The following is a 25,095-nucleotide window of genomic DNA, read 5'->3' as shown; positions in this document are numbered from 1 at the left end:
CCATGCCCATTCACGCATGTACCCTGCCAGGAGTCTAAATGGACAATATGGGCTGTACATCTCCATCTCATTCAGTATAATACGTTGTCACCCTGCCCATCTGATCTGTCTTTGATCGCCTGACTCAGATGGCCACATTTTGAGGGCCCCAGCTCTGAGTGGCACACTAAAGGTGGGTGGTCAATCTGCACTTTTAGTGTAGAAAATTCTATTGGTGACCTAGAATCCAGTTTCTTATTTTCATGTTTAGCCCATCCTTTCAAAGCTTCCCTGAGCACAAATCCTTTTGTGGGGCCCTGTAAACACTTCAGCTTTACCTTGTATGCTATGCTGCTAAGTGCTCCATTACCCACGATCTGGATTTCTTTGCACCCTTTGCTAACACAACAAATTGCTTGACCTGCCCTACCAAGGCTTCATAATCCTCTTCAGTACTAGTCACCTCATGTGCAATGTCCGCAAAAAAGACTTCATGCAACGCTAGTACCATTGTATTCTTCCAACAGTGAGATCCTTCTCTGCCATGCTCTGAAGTTGCAGTTCTATTGCATCAGTTCCCAGAACTCCACCTTGAAGGGAATCATCTCCTCTTCCTCCGCCGGCCAGTCTGCCCGGAAACTGTCCCACAGCAGGTGAGAAAGATCACCAGCTGCCTCATTCTGAACCCCTGGCACCTGCTTAGCCCTAGCTTCCATATTGTGCTGGAGGCATGTGCCCACCAGGTGCCCTAATAATCCCAGTACCGTGGGGCATGATGCTGCTTGCACATTAATGGTGTGTACAGCTGCCATGTTGTCCGACATAATGACCAATTTCATGTTGGCCAGGCAAACTGACCAAAGTAGCAATGCAACCAGAATGGGAAAGTGCTCTAACGTTATATTCCATGTCAGTCTAGACTTGTGTCAAGCAGCTGGCCATGCCCTGGCACACCAAGCTGTACCTAATACTGCTCCAAAGACACCATGCCTGGAAGCATCCATGTACAGTTGCAACTGTTCATTTGTTGTGGTATGTTCAGAAACGCTTCCAACTTTTGCCATTCTGCTATATTAGAGCAGTAAGGCAATAGGTTAGTGTGTGTCCCTCTATTTCTGGTGCCTTGTAGTACTTTTAAGATCTTCTTAGACTTTCTTGTTGAATTGATATCCAGGGTGAATGTCTCCACTCTTCCTTGCCAATTGCCCAAGTCACCTCTACAACAACATCTTCCGGGCCACAGGCGCTGCCCTTTATTGCTTCCTTCCCGTTCAACATACAAGGCCATTGAGGTAGGCTGCCCCCCTGCATCCTGACTGGGTCCTGACTGTCACCTGTTTGTGGCCTGTTCCCCTTTGGCAACCTGCCAGGCCTCTGGACCAAAATGACCTCCTGTAAGTCTACTATGCCTCTGAGTACACCAGAGGATAACTGTTGCAATCTCTGCTCCTTGCCTTCTGTGAGGGCGGATAGGTGTCCTCTGAAGAATCCCCATGAGAAAGAGGGCCCCGTGCCAGGTGCCTGCAGCTAAACATCTTCCAGCCCCCAGCCACATTACAATAGCTAAATTTACAACTAGGCTGAACCCGGTGTCCCCCTCCCTGACCAGTAAATTCCGTATCTTCCCCTCACTACTCGTGACCAGTTCGGGTTCTGCTCCCTGGGGGTGGCCTCCACCCAGCCCACAGTAGAGCCATAGCCCCCCACCCATTTTTGGAAAGGGGGGGGAACCAAGGGGCACAGATGTCTGTGGTGATTTGCAAGGCTGACAGGCTGCTCTGTCACCTCATTACAAGTATGGCAGAGAAAACCCACGGGACCTGCACCATCAACTACAGCTTTGTCTACCTTCTGGGAAGCTGTTTAGTCAAGAAACACTGTGAATTCACCAAGGTGAAACGCCAGGAGATTCCCTTTAATATTCTGTGTAAAGGTGTCTGTTGGATACACTCACTGAAAAAAAGCGTCCTAATTAGAAAGGCTGAAAGACAGAGAAATGAATTGAGCATCTCAGTCTACTTAAATGCTAGAAGGTGTTTTACACCAATACATTTCATCCTAAATAGAAAACACACATTTAATGTAACTTTTCATAATGTTTTGCTTCCTTATTTAATAGGACTTCATGTTTTTTTTAATGGAGGGTAAACTCCCCAGTTGTATATAGAATAGAACTTTTGAAGAGTTTTCACCTATCCCACCAGGTTAAGCATATGTAGAATAGGGAGTGCTTAGAATCAGCAAAACCCAGCAGAGAATCTCTTATGTCCACAGGTAATATAGTGAAGACCTGCCTAGAATCCCTTATAGGAGTTCAAAACACAAACATCAATATTTTATAATAACTGGTAATGTTCCTCTATAAAATATATATATACCCACTAAAAAAATCCAAAGGATTCAAGGACATTATAGTTAGGTTCACATTTTAAACACACAAACCATAGATATTCAGCAGTTATAGTTAGAGTAACCTCAAGTATCTAGAACTTGCAATGTAAGTTAACTATAACTCGTGCCCCCAGCATTCACAGTTTTCTAATATTTTTATTGCAAATGTTGTGGTGATATTATCAATAATGTCATAGAAGATGCTATGAGTGTTGTAATATGTGGAGTAATTAGTAGTGCTGTTAGAATTCATTTTGAATTGCTTCGTTTCTTTTACACGTGTAAGTTTGAGCTTTTGTTGTCTCTGAACGCACTGTCTATCACATATGTTATCTTATGTATATTTGTTTAGGTAAAATAAGCCTGGTTCCACGCCATAGGCTTGCAGCTGGTTCCTTTCCCTAACTGGGGCACTGTACTCATTATAATTGTGTGTTCAAATAACTAACTGACCTCGGCTGTGGTATTTTGGGGAGGGAAAGGCTGATATCTATACCTTTGAACCACGTAATCCTTTGAAGGGTCTCAAGAATGTGGGGAGTCAGGCAGCTGCAGAAGGGAGGCAAGGACAAAGCTGGGAATGGAACCAGTGTGTGGAAACTGATTAACTCCTTAAAATATCTGTATGACGTATATCATTATTTACACATTTTATGTATCCTTTGATGTATGAGTATAAATATCACTGTTAAACGCTTTATGCTAGCACACTTTACTTCGGGCCTGGGATGCCAGTGGTAAACCTGTCCTCTTTGCTGCAGCAAAAATAAACAGACCTTTGGTCATTGATTTTTCACTCCGGCTCTCCGTGTCAAAAACTCCTTTGTAAATGCATTTGTAAGTATCTGCAAATATGTGCATTTGACAATTTGGCGCCCGAACAGGGACCTTCCAGTGGATATCTTCAGTAGCTCTGTCACGAGACGTGCTGCCAGTGGGGGGACGCCGTTCCGGAGGTGTAGATTCCAGGGGCCCCTGCACAAAGACTTAGTTTCAAAAGCAGCTGCATCTTATCCACCGGGCAGGCCTCTCCCCGCTTTCTCATGATGTCCCAGCGAAGTCCCTGAAACATCGGTGTTTATCTTGACTGATTAGTCTGACACGGGCGGCCGGAGAGAAATCCAGGAAAAAGCAGATAGTCAGGTAAGACTGTTCCTCGCTGGCTATTTGTCTGCTTTAACTTGCATTTGAGAGAATAATTGTTTTTGGATAACTTATCATTTTTGGGAATGATTAGTTCTTGGTAAATTTGCATTTGTACAAGGTACCATTTGACAATTTGTATTACACGTGTTTTTCTTGTTTGAGTAATTTGCCCAGGCCTGGAGCAATTTGTAAGTTGGTAAATATTTGAAAAAAGGGTTTTTTTTTTCTTCTTCGGTGCACATTTGAAAAAGGTTTTCTTTGGTGCACATTTGAACAAGGGTTTCTTTGGTACATGTTGCATTTTGAAATTTGGTGTGTGTTGTCTTTTGAAAATTTAAAAGGTTAGATATGGGAAATAAGAAATGTTGGCAAGGGTTATGTCTTTGTTTTCGCCGAAATCATGTGCCACGTTTAGATAAAAAGCAACCGATCCCAAAAGAGGGAACACCAGGGTGGGACATGTTAAAGGATTATGGTTTAGAGAATAATTTGTATAATAGTATATGGCGCAGGTATACTAGACATTGTCCTGACCTCCAGTGGCCAGAGGATGGGTCTTTTGATTTAAAGAAACTAACCTACCTACAGGAATGTTTGTTTCATAAAAAGGCTAGACAACATATGTTTGAGGTGTACAGAAAATGGGAAATGGAAGCCAATAAAAGAAAAATTAAATCAGATAAACTGATAGAGAGGGAAAATAGGAGAACCATCATGCAAAAGGCCGCCCTTTATCACCAGTCCCAAACCCAGAAAGGGATTGAATCTGAAGATAGAGTCCATAGGGCTCAGGTGGAGGGAAGTTATGTATCAAAGCCAACAGAAACCAAACATGCATTAGAGGAAGATGAGGTAATGCTACAGCTATTAGATAATAGCCCTACTGCACCTCCACCTTACACACCCCCTGCAGTAGCCCAACCTATCATGGGGGCACAGCAACAGCAGCAAGGGCAAGGACACAATTTGGGAAATCCAGGTGCACCACTACAGCAGCATGTGCCACAACCACCACAGCCTCTAGCCCAAGCTACCCCAATAGCCCAAGTCCTAATCCCTCCGCCACCTGCCCCACCACTACCAGCCAGCACTGCAAGGTTACCAATAATGTCCCCTGCCCCTAATACCCCAAATGGACAACGCCGACAGTGCAGAGCCACACACTCACTTTCACCCATATGGAGCACACCTATTAAGTCGATTTCGCCCCCTAGTACTCGCTCCACTATTGGGGATGGGGAAAAACGGGTTATCAAGAATCAGTCAGAGAACTGGATGTCACATCCTATTTACACCCACACCGATATTATGGACACAATACAACAGATGTCACATTTTGGACAGCAATTAGCACTACAGTATATGATTGAAAAATTGGAGAGGGATTGGAAGTCTTGTATTACAGATTCTACCCCTCTCCCTTATGAACAAGAATTATACCAATTATGGCGGGACAGTGTGGCTTGTATTCTTGATAGTAACAGCATAAATGAGGGAGTACGCATTTGTGTCATAGCCAGGGAAGATGTTCTCAATATATATGACAAGGGGTACCCAATGAGGGAAGTGCACCCTGATATGCCCACTGCAGCTGCAGTTGCAGCAGCAGCTGCCGCCGGACGACCAGCTCCCGGGCCGGTGGCCCAATTTGTCCATATACCATGGAAAAGGGAGGAGGTAATGGCTATAAAGAAAGACTTGCCAGACCCTCGAAAGAATCCAGCTGGATTCTATCGGGACCTTAGAATTGCCATTTCCACCACAACCATGACACTCAAAGACATTGACTATTTTTTTGGTGTTTTATTGGGTCCTGAAGTTTGGCATAAAATTAGAAGAGTAGATGATGCACCTACTTTGGGAAATACATGGGGGGGTTTAGAAGCACGGGAAGCACAAAGGGCACCAGGAACCCTGCCGCATCAGGATATTTTAGATTTACCTAACCGGATATTGACTAAGTTAGAAACTGTTATACCTCTTCAGACTGTGGATTGGGGAAAACTTGCCACTTATAAACAGAAAATAGGTGAAGATGTCCCAGATTATTTTACTAGAATTGAACAAGCTTTCATAGATTTTAGCGGTCAAGACCTCGCCACCGTAACAGGTGTCACACTATTTGTAGAACGCTTTGTTAATGGCCTTCTACCTGAAATATCACAAAAATTAAAAGCAACAGAGAGTTCGTGGATGACGAAGGGACAGGCAGAGATTTTGCAGATGGCACAATACTATGAGAGCAGGTACAAGGAAGAATTAGAAAAGAATGAGAAGTCAGTAAAAGAGTTGAAGAAAAAGGTATTATTACAGCAGGCATACCCTCAGCGGGATACAACCCCTCAGCAAAGGGGTGGCCCACCAAGGGGACGGGGAAGGGGTCGAGGCCGAGGTGCATCTGCACCACCCCAAGACCGCCGATTAAATATCAACCAATGTGCCTACTGTAAGCAGGATGGACATTGGCGTGATACTTGCCCATTACTGGAAGGAAGACAAAGTATGTCACTTCATAGAGGGAACGCGGCAGGTAATGCACGAGGACGAGGAAGAGGTAGAACTGATCAGAATTCGCAGAATGAGAATCAGGTCCCGCGTAACACTAATATTTTTGACAATGCATTTGAACGACAATATTATGCTGATGATTTCTTTTCTGAATCCTACAATTATTAGGACAGCCACAGACAGGGCCAGGGGCGAGTAAGTATTCCTGTAGATCAAAATGGTCCCTACATTGATGTAAAAATCGAAGGAGAGGGCCATAAGTTTCTTCTAGATACTGGTGCCACCAGAACATCTATTGCACATTCTGCAGTCCCCGGGGCTCCCCTGTCTGGGCTTCATACCACATCAATTGGGATTTCTGGAATCCCCGTGGTGAGCCCCATCTCAACACCTATGAGAGTAACTGTAGGCCCATTTACAGTACACACGCCACTCTCTTTAACATCAGGTTGCAATGAAAACTTGTTTGCATTAGATTTGTTAAAGAAATTAAATGCAGTTATTCACTGTTCAATGGATGGTGTCTATGTAACTATGGATAGTGTTTCCCCAACTCGGTGCATGTTTTCACAGGAATACGACTTACCCCCAGAGCTAAAGGAAATAGACCCTCGCTTATGGGCCAAAGGCAAGAATGATGTAGGCATTATGGATATCGACCCTATTGTAATAAAAATCAAACCAGGTGCCCGGTTACCTCGTGTTCCTCAATACAAATTACCTAAATCAAGCGAAAAAGGGCTCAAGGCAGTCATATCTGATCTTGTGCATGCAGGTGTCATAAAGGAAATAGTGAGCAGCCCATGTAACAGTCCAATCCTTCCTGTTGTAAAGAAACGAAATGATGCTAATAGATTAGATGGTGAGCAATCATTTACTGATAACACAGTATATCGATTAGTTATTGATCTCCGAGAAATTAATAAAATAGTAATTCCCCAGTTTCCCGTGGTCCCAGACATGAATAGTCTTTTCACCATGATTCCACCCTCTGCGTGTTTTTTCACCGTAATCGATTTGAAGAATGCGTTCTTTAGCATTCCAATTGCCGAAGAATCTCAATATTTGTTTAGCTTCGCGATTTTTGGTAGATCATTCGCGAGGACAAGAATTCCACAGGGATTTGTTGAGTCCCCGAGCATATATAGTCAATGTCTTAAAAGTCAATTAGACCAATTCAATCCACCTTCAGGCTCTGCATTGTTGCAGTACATTGATGATATTTTAATTGCCTCAGATTCCATGACACAATGTAAGACTGATACTGTTGCATTATTACATCATTTAGCACCTCTGGGCCATAAGGTGTCCCTTCCAAAATTGCAGTATTGTAGAGAGGAGGTCACCTATCTAGGACACCTCCTCTCTAAGGAGGGAAGGAGATTACATCCAGACAGAATTAAATTGGTTCATACAATGACTGCACCACGCACCCCTTCTGAAGTCCGAGCATTTTTGGGATTTACATCCTTTTGCAGACAGTGGATTCCAAATTTTTCACTTATAGCAAAACCATTGACTGCTCTGACACTTTCAGATGTGCCCTCTCCTGTACCTTGGACTGACAAATGTGAGGAGGCTTTTCAAGAATTAAAAAAGGCGATGTGCTCTGCTCCTGTATTGGGTAATCCGGATTACAGCAAACCATTTGTTTTATTTGTGCATGAAAAGCATGGCTGTACATTGTCTGTTTTGACACAGGACCAAGGTGGGAGACAACGCCCTTGTGCATACTTCTCTTCCACCTTGGACACTGTGGCGCAAGCTTTGCCTACTTGTCTTAGAGGAGTGGCTTCTGCAGCAGCTGCGGTGAAACAAAGTGAAGGGTTTGTTGGTGGCAATCCGCTCACTGTGATGGTTCCTCATGCCGTTGATATTTTGTTAAACAAGACACAGACGCAGCACCTCACCAGTGCTCGTCTAACGGGTTACGAATTAACATTGTTCAGTCCAAATATTACTTTGAAGCGGTACAATGTCTTGAACCCAGCTACGTTACTACCCCTCCCTCAGGACAATGTGGAATTTGATCATAATTGCATTTTTGCCACTGAGGAAGAAACCAAGGGACGGGTAGACTTAACAGACACTCCCCTATCTGACCCACAGGGAGAGCTGTTTGTAGATGGGTCTTGCTTCAAGTTACCAGATGGTACGACCACTGCAGCCTATGCCGTCACCACAGTCAAAACAGTGGTTGAATCTCATAGAATCCCGCAAAATTCGGCACAGGCTGCAGAATTAATTGCCCTCACCAGAGCTTGTGAAATAAGTGAACATCTTAGTGTTAACATCTACACTGATAGCCAATATGCGTTTGGAGTAGCTCATAATTTTGGGCGACTCTGGGCGAATAGAGGCTTTATCACGTCACATGGCACTACCATTCAGCATGGCAACTTGATTGTGACACTTTTGACTGCTCTCAGCCTGCCCCGTCAGGTCGCAATCATTAAGTGTAGTGCCCACAAAAAAATTACTGATGATATAGGACGAGGAAATGCTTTTGCAGATGCTACAGCGAAAGCAACAGCACGAGCACCATTTGACAATGCATATGTTGAGAGTAGCATCAAGGGAGAGCCCCAGTACGAAGTATTAGAAAATACCATGCAGTGTGTGAGAGATATTCAAGCAGAAGCAACAGCAGAGGAAAGGGAACAGTGGGAGAAGAACGGTAGACTAGACAGTGAGGGTTGTTACACAGATGACACAGACAGAAGAAGATGGATGTTACCTAATTGTTATGTACACGCTATGGTTACTATGGCCCACAGTCCTGCACACATCAGTGCCCAAGGCATCAAGACAACTTTGGACATTTGACAGTGCACGGCAAAGGAATGAATTATAGTTACTTGAGATAACTCCAACCGTAACTGCTGAATTTCTACGGTTTTGTGTGTGTAAAACGTGAACCTAACTATAAGGTCTCTGCAACCTTTGTTTTTGTGGTGAATTTCTCCATTTTTGTTTTTTTAACGTAAAATAATATTTAATTACCGTACGTTAATCCAACCTCGGCAGACTACAGCCGAAGGGTCCTTCCCCCTGCATGCAGCCAACACCACACCGCACATGGCTGAAGGCTGTGAATAGTGCATGGTTGGCTGCAGGACCTGTCCTGTGTCCATGCCTTGTGACCAACCCCCTGCATGCAACCAACCGCATACAGCGGGAGCTGGCCAAAAGGCCTAGCCTCCGGCCAGGCCCTCCGGCCAGGCCCTGCAGCCAACCCCCCTCCCCCCCCCCCACAAAAATGCAACCAACCCCATGCTGCGAACGGCCTTCTTGACTCTGTCTCTAGACTACTCTGCACCACTGCACTCTATGCCACTTTACTGTTAACCACTGCACTCTACTCTACTCAACAGCACTGCACTTTACAGCACTATACTCTACTCTGCACCACTCTAAGCCAATGCACTCTATGCCACTCGACTCTACGCTGCACCATATGCCACTGCACTCTGCCACCCAACTCAATGCCACTGCACTCTATGCCACTCAACTCCACGCGCCACTTCAGTCTACTATGCATCACTCCACTATAATCTATGCCTCTGCATTCTACAACTCTGTATTGTATACTGCTGAATTCAATGCCATTGCACTCAATGCCACTGTGCTCTACGCCACTATACTCTGCAACACTCTACGCCAATGCACTCTACACCTGTCCATTCTAATCTATGCCACTCCTGTGTATGTCATTTTATGCAACTCCACACTATGCCACTCGCTACATGGCACTCCCTGCTCTCCACTCTACACCATTCTACTACACTCTTTGCCAGTCCACTCTACAACACTCCAGATGACTCTCGTCTGCGCTACTAACTTTTAGTCATGCTGAACAGTAGCCACAGTGACGTACAACATGGCTAGAACACATCAGCAAAGCCAAAAGCTCTTGCGTAGGTAAAACCTTCTGGCTTTGCCAATGCTTGTTGCCATAAGTAGTCCATGGAACAAAGGGACTAAAATCATAGATCCTGTATTCTGCAACTCAGGATTGAGACCATTATTCCTATTAGTTTATTAGCACGCACACATAAGCCACAGCTCTTGGTTTTCTTGAATCTGGCCAGCAGAGAAGTCAACTTGCAGACGGACTTCAGCCACTTCAAAAACTTCAAATGACGGAAAAATCCATCTCTACCAAATAGAACATGAGCAACAGAAATTATGTGGCAATTTAGGTCATTCTGTTTACTTGCAAAAATAAAGCATTAAAAACTCACCTTAATTTAAACCTAAAATCTGGGCCTAGAACATTTATGGTAAATAAATTAAGCATTAACATCCAGCTACTGCACAAACATCTGGCATGGCTAATTTTATTAGACACACAAACCGTGCTAGCATTCAACAGGTTGGACACAGCAATGAGACACCCGTGGTTAAGTCAGTGAACGCCCAAATGCAAAACACGTGACAGTTTATAAGAATCCATAACATGAAACAGAACAAGCACTCTTTACATAACTCGACAAATTGTCTGCTGGTCCATTAAGTATTTCAGAACTTCACCACATGCGACACAGTTGTGCAGGAGAAGTGATACCAAAACAAAAAGTGAGGATCATACGAATAACATTAAAAATGCAAAATCAATAAATGAACACGAGGTTAATAGGCAGAGAAATAAAGTGGCTAGGTTAACTAATTCCACTTCATCTTGTTTTCGTAAAAGAGAAGTAATATATATTTATTAATGTAAAGGCTTTTTTAATGTGTGATGGACATCAAGCCAGGGACAGGGTTTCCATGGATTAATGCTTCCACTGAAGGGATCTGTGTTTGCCCCGGTTATCACAGGAACAAAACCCAGCAAGCCAACTCATCCTTTCATCCTTCCAAGACTGATAAAATGAGTACCACCAAGCTGGGAAACAACAAACATCTGTTCCCTGTTGCAGCACCAAGAAACCAATAGTGGTTTATGTGCACTCTATAAATCTGTTTTTTATGTTTACTTACTTTACATTATGTGATGCAGTTGTGCTGGAGCAGAGTCGGATAAATGACTGTACTTGGGATATGACTGACTGCTCTTATTCAATACTCTTTCATATGTAAGCCTGACTTCGGGAAGATTTTGCTCCAACCCAGCTGATTTTTCTGATATGTGACAAAGCAAAGCATTACTATTCATTAGCTGGATTGTCATGTGACAAACTGACGCAGCACTACCAGCCTTTTAGAGGCAAATCTGTCATGTGGCTAACCCTTGCCCAGCCTTAGTAGCCCTTCAAAGGTGACCCTGGCATATGACCAACTATTCCTCACTCCTGCCAGCCTGCCAATGGTACGACTGAAGTGCTAGACCCTGCTTTAAATCTCACCATCGTTTAAGGCTAGCAGTTAAGTGTGGGCTACTGGGTGTCTGCATGTTTAGTGTAATTTGCTGCTAAGCCAAAACTAGATGCGGTTATCCCACTTGGCATGTGTCCATTTGCAGATATGCCCCCACCTTCAACCGCATTTGAACAGACCCACACAGTTTCACCATCAGACAAAGGCCAGACTAGAGGAAGAATAGCAATAATGAACAAAAATCAGCTTTGCTAACTCATATGAAAAGACTCTGTACTGGGAATGTCTCTATACAAACTACAACATCCTATTATGGCATCTCCCAATAGTCACAGTGAAGTCAGAAGAGTTCTGTTGCTACATTCAAGGATCTTCCTCGCATTGTATCATGTTCTCATGTTGGGCGATTTCAACGTCTGACTACAAGAGGACTTTATTCCATTCTCAAAACAGTCCATTGCCCGATAGTACAGCTGGGAAGACTAAGACCAAGACCACTTCCTTGATACCATCTACCACCAAGGGAAACAATTCAATAACATACCCGCCATCTTTGTTAATGGGTCTGATCACAAATCCTCCCATTCACTGAAGCAATCCCCATAAAACACATCATACAAGCTCAATCAAACCCAGTTACCTCGAATCAACAATGTCTACACTTGGATGAAGGACTCAGTGGCTAGTAATGTAAATCTTTAATTGGATGGCCCCACAAATAGTTTACAGCACTGCCTTGTTATTAAAATGTTGCTTTTTTACTTCTTGATAATATCTGTCACACCATCTTGATGTGATATGGAACTGTTGCAAAAGCTGTAAAACATCCTTTACAGTTCCAACCTTGTAGTGCAACCCCTCTTTGAGACTCTCAGAAATGCTGTATGTGCTACAGTGGACACATACATCACTACAAAATGAACAAATAAAATACACCTACTGCTTTACAGAGGAGTCAACTCTAAAAACAAAAAAAGAATGACGAAAAACAGTTTCCCTGAACTTTATTCTCCCTTGTCAGAGGCGACTTCAAAAATCCAAGTACCACACACCATAAAGCCTTCCATAAAGCCAAAATGACCTCCTTCACTGAAAGGTTGTCACAAGCTGCCAACAACCACAGTGCATTCTTCAAAGAGGCATGAAACGACTTCTCATCCCACAAATGCACATCTTGATCCATGCAACAATCTTGGATATAGTTTCATTGGTAAGATGCACAACTATTTTCACCCTTGCACATTTTGATGCTACCAATAACTGTCTGACACCCACTCCTGCAGCAGGACAAGTGCTGAATGTCCATATCAATTGGCCCCTCAGAAATTCTACCAACACTGAAATCCCCAAGACCAAGTAGGGGCTCAATCCACCACAGTGAAATGCTAGCAATGCCCATTCTCATCTTAAACTGCAAAAATGGAGACATCTGAGACCCCTGACTCGAAAAGCCACCCTTAACCCGGCCTACCCCAGTAACTACAAATTATTGCCAGGCTGGTCTCTGAGCTCCCAGAAAAGGTGGTGACGGCCCACCTACAAGCCCTGTGAGAAACCAGCAACCTCCTGGACTACCATTGAATGTGTTTCAGCTCAGTGCATGCAACTGGGTCCACTGATGTCACAGCCTGGAACCCCATCCAAGAAGCTAGATTTGAAGACCTATTCTCATCAACCTGACCAATCAACTGCAGTGTTGCTTAGGGTTTCCCTGGTCCTATTTCAACATTTACCCCATTACTGACATCCTCTGTGGTTATCATCTCCACTTCACTTCTTTGCATGACACAAATATCTAGCAAAACGGAGTAGAATGTGGCCAACAGATTCAGTCGTATCAAATAGGCTGCATTCCATCTAAAAGAGAATGGGACACAATGGATACAATTATATCTGGTCAAAAACAGAAATTCTCACCTAAAGCCATCTACAGCTCTTCAAACATGCCGCTCTAAGTCCACTAGTCTCTGACCAAACAGGTAGGTACCTGTCACAGAACTGGTGGACACAAACCTCAGTCTTAACCTAGGATAATACGTAAAATACACATTTTTCAAAATAAAACTATGCAAAAAAAAAACAACAAAAAAAAACACTTTCGATTACCTCAAAAATACACGCAGTGGTGGTCAAGCGCTGGTCAATTCCTACCCCGATCGTGGAACATCCTATAAGTGGAGTTCACCACATAAAGAGTTTGCATAGAACCGACATTAACCCTGTTCACACCACCTTCAGGCAAAAAAAAAACACTATCTGCAGCAGGGCAACTAAAATCCTCTAGTGGCTCGCTGTGCAGAAAAGAAAAAAAACAATTCAAAATCCACTGCCTGCCCTGCAAGTGCATGGAGGCTTGACTCCCAAATATCCCAAGGACAATATAAATAATCAGGAACTAACTAAGCCTTAACTGCCATTACTATTCCTTTCACTATTTCAAGGCAGACAACAGAAATTACAGCTGCAGCCCCTGGTCCTGGAAAGCCGCTCTCTCAAACGTGTTGATAATTTACATTATGCAGATGGAGGACTGGTTAGGAGTGTTCTACTTAAGCAATGTTATCCAAGTGGTACGTCACTCACTGGTAGTGATTGGCCAGGGAGGAGTCACAGAGTCCTGAAGCGAAGTTGAGGAACCTGCAGTACCCCGCTCAGTAACTACCCTGGAGTTTCCTTCCCCTTGGATAATTCTGCAATTGTAAATCAGACCCTTAAAGGTTTGGGTGAAATTCACAAAACCGTTTCGTAGATCGTGTGTTTTTGTGGAACTACTTAAAATGGAAGCTTAAAAGAAGCATATCTGTTTGAGTTTATTCACTGATAAAGGCACTGCCATGTTTGTCCAATCGAAATGCATTGTACTGAATGACTGCTTCTGAGGGTCACAAAAAAGTATAAAGAATTCGCGATATCAGATTTTGATCACAATATAAGTCATTTGTTGGTAATACCATAGTACTGTTGTTTGACAAGGAAAGGTTTTCGGTCATGATTTTCTAATTGAGGGTACAAAAGGGTACAAAAAGGTGCTCCAGAACCTAAAAAGGCAATACATTTTCTGTAAAACTACTAATATCCTCCTCAGCCATCAGAGAAAAAAAGTCTGATATGCTGAGTAAAACGTAGTTCCAACAGCGGCAACAGTCCGTTTGTTATTTCCACAGTATCTTTCTGCTGCTTTGCCAGTGAGTTGTAATGAATACATAAATACTAACATTGCATATCCATAACAAATGTAAGGCATGTCTGAATACTATTTGCAGGGCAAATGAGCTGTTGAGTTTAAAGCCTTTCCAACTAAGTAGCTGAAGTAGGTGAACAAAATGAGGGGTTTCTTTCTGTCATACAAATTACGATTGGTGCTCTGGAAAGCTAAAATAATGACATTTTCTATAAATTCTTAAATGTCTTCCACATCCATGTCAGATAAAACATCTGTCATGCTGCGTAACATGTACACCCAACAAAAGCAGCAATCTGTCAGTTCCCCCGTCCCCCAGTGATACACAGTAGCGTTACCATAGAGTTCTAAGGAATAACTAGAAAGATAACATTTTGTATTCAAGATAATAGTGAGACGTTGTTAAACACCATTTTTTGGAGTTGTTGAAATTAAAGAATTTCCTGAGGAGCAGGGTTAAGTTCATTTTAAAATAGTAATATTCTGGCAGACGTCAAATGTTTTAGTCTTACATTTAAACATGTGAGAGTATATTTTTAGGAGGCGAAGTCGGCAATTTACAGACATCTCATTTAAAATAAACAAATCTGTGCTCCAATGTGTGACTGATCGCAGGACTTGCAGTTTTGGCATTTAATTTTTTCCCCAACTCCTCATCATTAGTTGAATCTCCCTTCGTGAATGTGCACTGGCTTCAAAATATTTATTTAAAACTATATATTGTCTATAAAAACATCTTCTTTTAGACTTCATAAAATGCTAAATTGAAAGAATACAGGATACAGGTGAAGGAAGGCAGAATCCAGACCCTCCTCTCCCCAGACCCCACCATGAATACTTCTCATTTGTGGTAACATTTATTGACCATCCTCGACAGCCTACAGGGATGCATTAAATACAGTAGGCTGCAGTGCCATTTGGTTGACTCCTCTGAAAACTCTTTCCATTTAGCTGCAGACACTGCCCGCCAGGACAGAGAACGCAGACCCTGCCTCTCCACCATCAATAGAGTGACAGTGCTCCAAGCACAAGACTGTGACCTAGCAGTGCCTCTCTCTACCTGCAGCACCACGATTCAGAAAAGAAACTGAAGGCCTGGACCGCCAAACTCGCAGTGGTGGTCGGACAACCGCACTCCTGTCGGTCCAACCACCAGATTATGATACTGGTGGTTCGACTGCCAGGAGACCACCGCCACTGCCAGGATCATGGATCCCGACGGGCTGTTGGCGGTCGAAGTCTGCCACAGCGGTGCCGCGTTCAGGACCGCCATGCTGATCACAACTTCACTTTCTGCCAGCCTTTTCATGGCAGTGTCCCTGAAGAAATCTAGTGCTGGGGGCCACATGGGAGCCCCTACCCTGCCCATGACCATGTTGTGGGCAGTGCATGGGCCCCCTGCCAGCACCCACAGAATGCCCTTTCCAAGGGTGCTTGTGTGCAACGACATTGGCCTCGGCTCTCTGACCGGCGGAAACGTCGCAATACAGCTGCCTCACCACCACCATATTGGATGTCTCTGCGGGATTTGTAATCAGGCTCGGAGTGTCTACAGTGGATTTGTCTTTGGGGTACATGCTGCTGCAGACAGCAGGTGAGGGAACTGCCATGCTGTATTGCTTACCAGAAAGTAATTAGCTAACTGAGGTAATAAACTGTCTGGTGGCTGATGCGTTAGGTGGAAGGATAATAAATCCTTCTTGAATTAAATAAAAGCCTTTAAATAAAAGACATTAAATAAATGCCATCTGAAACACCCACTGACTCTTACTTATGTTTTTAGATGTTGTGCTACATGTCAAAACGGACATGCTAAGTTGTTGTTGGAAACATGTGACATTCTTTTGTTATCTGGTTTAAAAAGTCCTGTAAAAGCATATTGAGTGACTGGAGATTTGTTTAATGAAGCAATTCTAATATAAAACGGTTCTTACAAGTGAACTTCATAAAACGGTTCTTACAGGTAAACTAAAATATATACCTATAGAGTGAAGAGCTATGGCAAGCTTTTGTGATGTTGACTATTGTTAACTCAATAGAAGTCTGTAACATCATCTGCACTACAGCTCCTTCCGCCCACTCTCCCAGGCAAATAAACATAGACCACCCACTCACAGGTTCTTCACCGATGGTGTTCAGAGTGCCAAGCTGTTTCATTGCTGCACATAATTTTCACAATTACAAGATTTCAATGGGGTTAAATTTATTATGGCACCACATTTTATTCTAGAATAATCGGCTCGAAAAGAATTAGCAGTAGGGTAGTGACCTAGTATGAGAACTTCAATCATGAGCACTGGGGTAGTTTTAGGGCACTTTTCAAACTATTACATTTCACAAAATATGTGAACTTTGCCTGATTAAATGCTCATAACTGCTTGTTTCACTTGTGATAACGTGTCACATGTGGTAGTGAAATGTCACATCGGCACCAGTGAGCGTACTTAATACTTGTCAGCTATGAAGATAATAACTATAATTTTCATGGGTAGAAAAATGTTACTTTAAGAACCACGCAAAATGCAGCATTTTAGTAGTGTGCAGCTGTCTGATCTACAATATCCTTAAGAACACGGGCACTAATCACCCAAGTGCTTAATATGTAATGCAATAAAAGCAGGAACCCAAAGTTTTCTCAGTAACCTGATGTCAGTACTGCCAAATGTTGTGGTTGCTGTCGGCGCCTTTTACATTAAAAGAGTAGATGGATGGTTTGGGGGCTATGTGTGAGTCTCTAAGAGATGAGAGACTTAACACAATTATCTAATTTACGCAGAAAATAAACGCACAGGAAAATCCATTTGATTCAAGGCAAGGTTCAAAGTACGAACTATGAAGGGTTTTTTTAAAATTAAATAATCATTACAGAAGGCAAAAAGATATGTGGTCAGTCAATTCAATTAAAAATATGTAAAATGCAAACATATGCAGATCTCACTGGCAGCAGAATCTGAGCCCTTATCTAGTCAACAACCAGAAGTAAATATGATCTAGAACAAGGAAAATGTGAGAAGAGGAACATTTATTTATTATAAGGACTGCTCAATACAGACAGGAGAGACCACGAACATTATTGCTTGATAGACTGCCATGGAGAGGTCCAGCGAAAAACCTGGCTCAACACCCAAATTGTGAGTTTTAATACCCATTCAGACGGAGATACCGAACAGTAAATGTGGCTAGATGAAGAAAGTTCCATTACAACAATAAACAGCAAAACATAAAATACATCACATAGTATAATGATTTTTACTGGAAAGCTAGTCGGTGAGCTTGTTTTATACTTTACTTGTTTTATACTTTACGCAGAAAACAATACCAAAATATAAACAGCACCTCGGTTTGGCTGAAGGAAGTGGCCTTCAACTGCATACAGTTTATTTGTAAAGCTGATCTCCCCAGGAAGAAGGTGAACAGAAAATAATACATTTTAAAAATGTCACTGTACACAAGACCACCGAGCCAATTGAATTTCATACGTTTACTAGAATAATGAGGGTCACAGCTTAGGCTCCCTGGTTCACAGACAGGGAAGGAGAAAAGTTAGAGTCAGGCACTTCTTCTCATATGCATTTTAAAAGTGCAGGTTTGAAATCATGAATAGGCCAATCTCGTGTCAACCTATAAATGATGTTATATTAATCACAGTAAACACATTGCAGCTATCTCTCCCAAACATTAAAGCACAAAAGTATCTACGGCGGAATTTACTCCCACAGTTCCTCTCTCTGACGATAAATCATCACCACATAACCACACTGCCAACCCATTTCATAATTCACACATTGCTTTTTCTGTCTTGAATTCTCCAGTGCATGCAAGCCATCACATACCTGGCCTCAGCCTCGATAGCTTCCATCTTGTATTCAGCCATTTTTACACTTCTTGGCAGACATCACTGCTACTTGTATATGCCCCCCCCCAATTTGACTTTCGTCTACAAAATATTACTCCAAAGAAATTAAGAGTGAGTTATGAAACGTATTACACAAAACAGGACTTGGATAACTTGTGTTAATATTTTACTTAGCATACCGCTACCTAAATCTCAAAACCATTCAGCAACCTTTGAAGTTTCATCTCCCTTCAGAGTAACCCATGGACCAACTGCTTCCCATCCACCAATATCTTCAAGAGCCTTTGCATCACACAAAACATTTTCTATATTACATGTGTCAATTAATAAGCCCACTATTATCAGGAAAATGAACACAACACTGCCTCAATTTCAACACGTGGCACAGACAGACTTTTTTTCAATAATTTCCAAAGCAATTAGTTTCCAAGACCATACATGGCAGGCAAAGCAGTCATTCCTCATTAATCGTGGTTAGTGTATCAGCAGTACTAGTTGCAAGACGATCAATTAAAGTCAACAACTGCAACTCTTCACATCATTCAAAGGAACACCAAAAGGTGGAATCAACACACCAAAAATATCCATAATCACTTGTCCAAATCCATGTTTCACTCTTTTGAATCCGCTTTCACTTCACATGGTACACTCTAATAAAAACACATAATAAATAAAGACAGCAGCTGCCCACCCAATCATGTGGTAGGTTAAAATAAGCCATTTTACTACAACCATTGTAAATCTGTTTATGAATAGATTTTTCACCTGTTAAAATTTCATATCAACCACAAAATTATAACTACCTTCACTCTCTCCAACAATATATACTCACCCACGTCTCACCTATCAGTTTTCTTTTTACACATACACACAACTCCCTTTTCTATCTTGTTCAATTTTAAGTCTAGGGTGTATCTTTAAATGTCAAAAATGTATCTTCTGCCTCTTCATGCAATTCAGTCTCTCCAGCTTCATCCAAATTTCTAATAATGTTCACTCTTCTCTCATTAAGTTTTCTAATAAAATTAAATTAAATTTCACTCATCATACACTCTTTTCAACACATATTACTAGTACTAACAGGTTTTACTACCTCTAAATGATCTGCAGTAGAACTTACTCCGCCAAAAGTAGGTAATTTCTCTAACTGAAGATCTACATCACTAATTTCAAGCACGCCTTAATCATGAAGATATGACTTGAAAATGCTGCAAGAGAATGGCTATGAAAAACGGCAGCTGGTTGTAGGCCACGACCTCAGCAACAGAATAAGCCAAGTACACGCAAACATAACAATTTGTGACATGCTTAATTATTAAATATTCATTCAGTAACCTAGCATAAGTATTCTCATTAAATTAACTAATGGGCACATTATAATTAGGGCTCCCGGTTTCATAGATGTAGGGAGATAGTTTCTGGTTGCATTACCCTCTCACACTTTTTTGTCTGATTTTTAGATGCAACTGGCAGAAGTGCACTGGGTTCCTGCTAACCACATTCCCAGTGCCAGTGTTTCTTTCCTAAAACAAGACTTTAGGTCACTTGATCCCCAAGTGACCAGGCACTTCAGCCCCATTTAAGTCCCTAGTAAATGGTACCCCTAGTTACCATAGGTCATGGGTACTGAAGAGAGCCCCTCATAGCTGCAGCACAACATGTGCCACTCTGAGGGACCTGGCACCAACCTTATAAAGACTGCCATTGCAGGCTGCGAGACAAGAAGCTCCCAAAACTGAAAAAATAACATGGCACACACTTGTGTACCATGTCCCCTAAAACACCGCTTGTATTGTATTGAGGGTTTGTATAGCGCCTGGCTACACGAAGGCTGCTCCACACTAGGTAAAAGTATGCATGTGTGAGGACTCGAGACCAGGGGGAACATACCAGTGGGTTAATGTGGATATAGCCAGGTTTTTAGTAGTTTCTTAAAGGAGGACTCACTGCTTTCCTTTTTCAACTGCGATGGTAAAGAATTCCAGAGTTTAGGGGTCAGATAAGAAAACGACACCCCTACCCCCCATCTAGACTTTTGAATTCTTGGAACCTTCAGGAGTTTCTCATTAGTGGATCTTAAAGTCCTGATTGGGTTGTATGAAGGCAGAAGGGCCCTAACCACAATCGGTCCCTTCTGATTAATGACCCTATCTGCCAAGCATGTCTTAAATTGTATTCTTTCTGCCACTAGATGCCAGTGTAGAGATGCAACAGAACTTTACTGGTACAAGTTTTAGGATTTTAAAAATAGTTCTAGCTGCCGTATTCTGGACCACTTGGAGTCTCTTGATGGTGGTTTTGCCACCATAGCCAAGGCGTGAGAGAATAAGTGCCTGAACCACTATTCTTCTAAATTGTAAAGAGAGCAAAGCGAGAATTTTACATAAAATCCTCAGCAGTGCGAAGCAGGAAGTTGATAGTTTATTTGCTTGGGACTCCATTGACAAGGAGTTATCAGGCCAGAGACCTAAACTTTTTATTAAGGGAGAGGGCCCTAAACAGTCTGGCCAGCTGAGTGTAGTTTGTAATATCTGTAAATCACTCCTACAGCAGGCCTGCAGCCCTAAGGCAGAGTGCATTATATTACAAGTGAGGGCATATATGCATGAGCAAATAGGCCCCTTGCGAGTCTTTGTCAATTCTTAGATATAGTGAATGTACTGGGAAGTCACTTTAAATGCATGTGCTGGGCACTGGTCACTGTCAGTTACCCAACTACATGTCGGCTTCTCTGAACCTAGGGATTTTTGGTAAAATACATATATTGATAAACCCTTACTGATTCCAGTGATGGATTTATTAATACATGCAGCCAGAGGGCACTTTAGAGGTGCCCCCTGCAAAACCTACCAACTGCTGGTGAACTCACTGACCGGTTCTGGCCAGCCTGCCTCCAACAGGCAGGAATCTGACCTTCCTAGGGGAGAGACTCCGCTCTTGAGAGGTCAGAAACAAAAGCCTGCCCGGGCTGGCATGTTACAAACCTCTCCCCGCAGGATGACCTGCATTTTAAGGCAGGAGCTTTAAAGAAGCTCACTGACTTTGGTACGCAGATCTAGCCATCCTCGGAGGAAGATGCCAATCCCACTGCCTAAGGGCCCATCTGGCACCTGGACAAGCGGGAAGATTAGCTATGCAGGAGGCGTGTCACACTTCCAGACTGGGAACACCCCCTAGGGTGGCCATCCTGAAGTGTACATGACTTTAAATAATCCGCCATTTTGTGTGTGGTGGAATTTAGGAACTCTGGACAGGGTGATGCCCGCTCCCTACAGGAAGTAGTCATCTGCACGGTGTAGTAACCCCAAGGGTAAATAGCCCATTGGCTACTACCGTTCCCTTAACGCCACCTAAATTGAGTATTTAGGAGACCCCTAAATACCAGATCGTTGCTGGACACAAAAGGAGAAGTGGACAAGAAGCCTGTTGAACCTGAGAACCGAGAAGCATGACTGACTTGGTGCCATCCCTGCCGGCCTGCCTGCTGCACCAGTCCTCAAGGAGCAACTGACCGGTCCTGAGAAACTGGGAGAGCTGCCAGTGCTCCACAAATCACCAAGAAGAAATCCCTTGGAGTGGAAGAGCTGCTCCCCTTTATCCGCAAGCACCCAAGAAAGAACTGAGAGGATCGTGATTGCCAAAAAACAGACGCCAGACCTCATCACTGCATCAGAGCCTCCTAGCCTGTGTTGAAGTGGGCCAACGGTGTCAGCGTGGTCCCCAGGCCCTCCAGAAGAGAAGCCCAACCTGTGCTCTCCCACTGTGGACTTCACAACGGCATCTGCAGAACCCCCTACAAGCAGCACCCAAGGACACCTCTGCACCACAGACCCAGAAGAGGAGAACCAAGCATGTTCCCACATCTCCCCACCTCGTGAGACCTGAGCCCACTTGCTGGCTGGGTCTGACTGTACCCAAAGTCCTCACCTGCAGTGTGTTTCTGCAGGCCCCCCACCTGCAACCGCAAGGAATTCCAGTGCTGAAACCGATGCCTGAAGCTACCCCTGCACCCACGCCCTGCAGCCCAGAGAGTGGTGGACTGACGATGTTCTCACATGCCCGAGGACCTCAAGGGTCGAGCCCCCCTGCAGGTTCCCCAGGTCTGTCCTTCCAGTCCATCTCTGCAGCAATTGTGTAACCGGATTGTTCCTCATAGACTTGAATGGGACACCCAGCGCTGTAACACACCTCTGCACCCAGATGCACCAGAGCTCCCAGAGATGACCCTATGGTGTGGCCTTGGACCTTGCCACAAAACGCCCTTAAGTCCAGGAGATTGGTTCCGTAAGTCGTCGTACTCTATCTGGATTGACGTCTTTGTTTTCTTCCATAAGATTGCATTGCCGCTTCCTGAAAGTGCACTGTCTACTTTCGAAAAGTATACAAATTCATAACTCAAAAAGTACACAACCTATTCTGATGATCTTGGTATCTACATTTATTTATATAAAAGTATGTGTTATTTTTATAAATTGGCGTTGGATTTCTTTATTGAGTGTGTGTCTCAGTTACTGCATGAGTTTGTCCTTACATACTTTAAACTGCTCGACCACACTACCCACAAAGAGCATTTGGAATGTCATTTGTGTCTCTGTGATACCTCTGGGGATTGCTTGGACTCTTTCAAAGTGTACCTCATTTTGGTCCACTAAATAAAAAGCCAGCTTCCTACAATGGTATTCATTGTTTAAACATTCCTGTCTGTATGTATCCATATTTATTTTATGTCTATCTTATCAGTATTTATCCATATTTAATTTGTGTCTATCTTATCAGTATTTATCCATTTGTTTCATGTTTTGTGACTAAAGTAAATGCAAAATTGTATATTTCCACATTTAACTCATAAATGTCCACTTACACTGTGATGCCTGTCATGTTTTAGCAAATTAGGAAGCATGGTATAATGAAATAATACACCCATCAATAAATATTAGCATTATACTTCAGATATATGTTGACGTTTGCTGTTATTTAGGGATACCTCGTCTTTTTTATTAGCTTCTCGTGCTATCTATTCAGTTGTTGGTTTGGAATTCATCAAAAACACGGAGAGTCACTCAAAAGAAGCCCAATTTTCTGTATTGTTTCCTTCTAAAATAAATGCTGATAGGTAATACATTTTTTCTGTCCGTATTTATCTGTAAAAATCAGTTAAAACAGGAAACTAGAAGCCTTATCAAGCCTCTTATCCCTAGAATTATTGGTACCAAAGCATGATTCCATTTTAGATTTAGCTGAGGCATATCCAACTGAAGAGTGAAGAGTGACAAGAATACCTACCAAGATTATCAATAAAAATCCTATAGAAAATATCTTTAATGCTAAGTAACAACAGAAAAAATTCTAATAAAATTTCAAAGATCTAAACTTCTATTACTAGATATGGCTCAAACTTAAAACTCTACAATCCCTTGAAATGTCAATATCTTATCAGCAATAGGCTCAGTTCAGAAAATGCTTACCTATCTTCGACTGGATACCTAAAGCAGGTGCAAGATCTAACCTTTTTTCAAATAGGAAATCAGACTCTAATTAAAGAATAGTATAAGCACTTTGGAAAAAATACTAACCCAAAAAATGCAATATACAATTCCCATAAATGTTATCACCATTGATTTTCTCTATCTTTCTTTTAATACAAGCTCATGTTACTTACTAAAAACGAAACAACAGTCTCTCATGTTTATGTCACTTTGCTCAGGTTTGATTTTTCACAGTTATGACCATTTAAGTGCGGCATACTTCTTATCCAACACTCTTGCTCTTGTTGATATAACATTTTGTTGTTCTGGCTCTTTGTCACTTAAATCTAATTCTGTTTGCACTGTTTCTAGTTCCATCTCTCCTCTAACTGCTTTGAGTCTGCAACTTTTCTTTACACCCTTTTGCTCCCCCTTGTGCTCTCATTCTTATTTATAGCCAGTTTTCATCTTTGGACCCACTTATGCCAACTGCTGCATCTTCATCTTCACTTGCCATTTGATCCACACAGTTTTTGACTGGAACAGCTTCATCTGCTTTGAGGGTTTTTGAAACTCACACGTTTGCATGCACTCCTGCTGTATCAATGATCAGCTTGCTGTTGAGCACCACCTGCTTCTTTTTCTTGATTTTCTTGTCCCTCTGCCCCACCAGGCCCTTTGTACACCAGGATCCCTATAGCAAAGTCAAGTTTGTGAATTAGGTATTGGTGCCACCACTTCTCTTCATGTGAGATGCATGGATCCGCTGAGTCAAGTCTGAATACTTCACAGCAGTATTCACCCAAGGATCACTTTATTAGGTCCATGCCACGTTTACGCATGTGCTTCTTCACCACGACCCTATCAATGGGTACTGCGTCATGGCAAGGCTCCTCACCTGGTGGAAGTGAATTCAACTTCATCTCATGAGAGATAGAACATACTATATGAGCCAAACCCTTGCAGCAGTCCAATACAAGGTCATCAGAAATATTTACATGTGCAGAAGAATTTATCGGCATTTCATGGGCAGATCCTTCAGGTGGAACTTTATCATCTTCACAAGCAGCAGCTGGAAACTTTGAGTGGTACCCATTTTCAGTCAAGGTAGGTTGAGCAACACATGCAATTAACTAATCACAATTCAATTTCAAAATGAGACTTGAAACCAAACCAACAAATATCAAAACAAGAAAACACTGTCTGCTTACCAGAATACAGAAAGGGGAAATCAAACTCACTACTAACAG

General features: G+C 42.6%; 1 protein-coding gene across 6 annotated transcripts in view; it reads right to left on the bottom strand.

Moving 5' to 3' along the window:
* Positions 1-25,095, bottom strand: part of ATE1 (arginyltransferase 1) — a 412,370-nt gene that overhangs the window by 352,847 nt on the left and 34,428 nt on the right. The window lies entirely within an intron of this gene.

The sequence above is a fragment of the Pleurodeles waltl genome, chromosome 6 (assembly GCF_031143425.1).
Source record: "Pleurodeles waltl isolate 20211129_DDA chromosome 6, aPleWal1.hap1.20221129, whole genome shotgun sequence".
Taxonomy (NCBI): Eukaryota; Metazoa; Chordata; class Amphibia; order Caudata; family Salamandridae; genus Pleurodeles; species Pleurodeles waltl.
The sequence above is the reverse complement of the archived record's forward strand: the minus strand, read 5'-3'. Positions and strand labels throughout refer to the sequence as shown.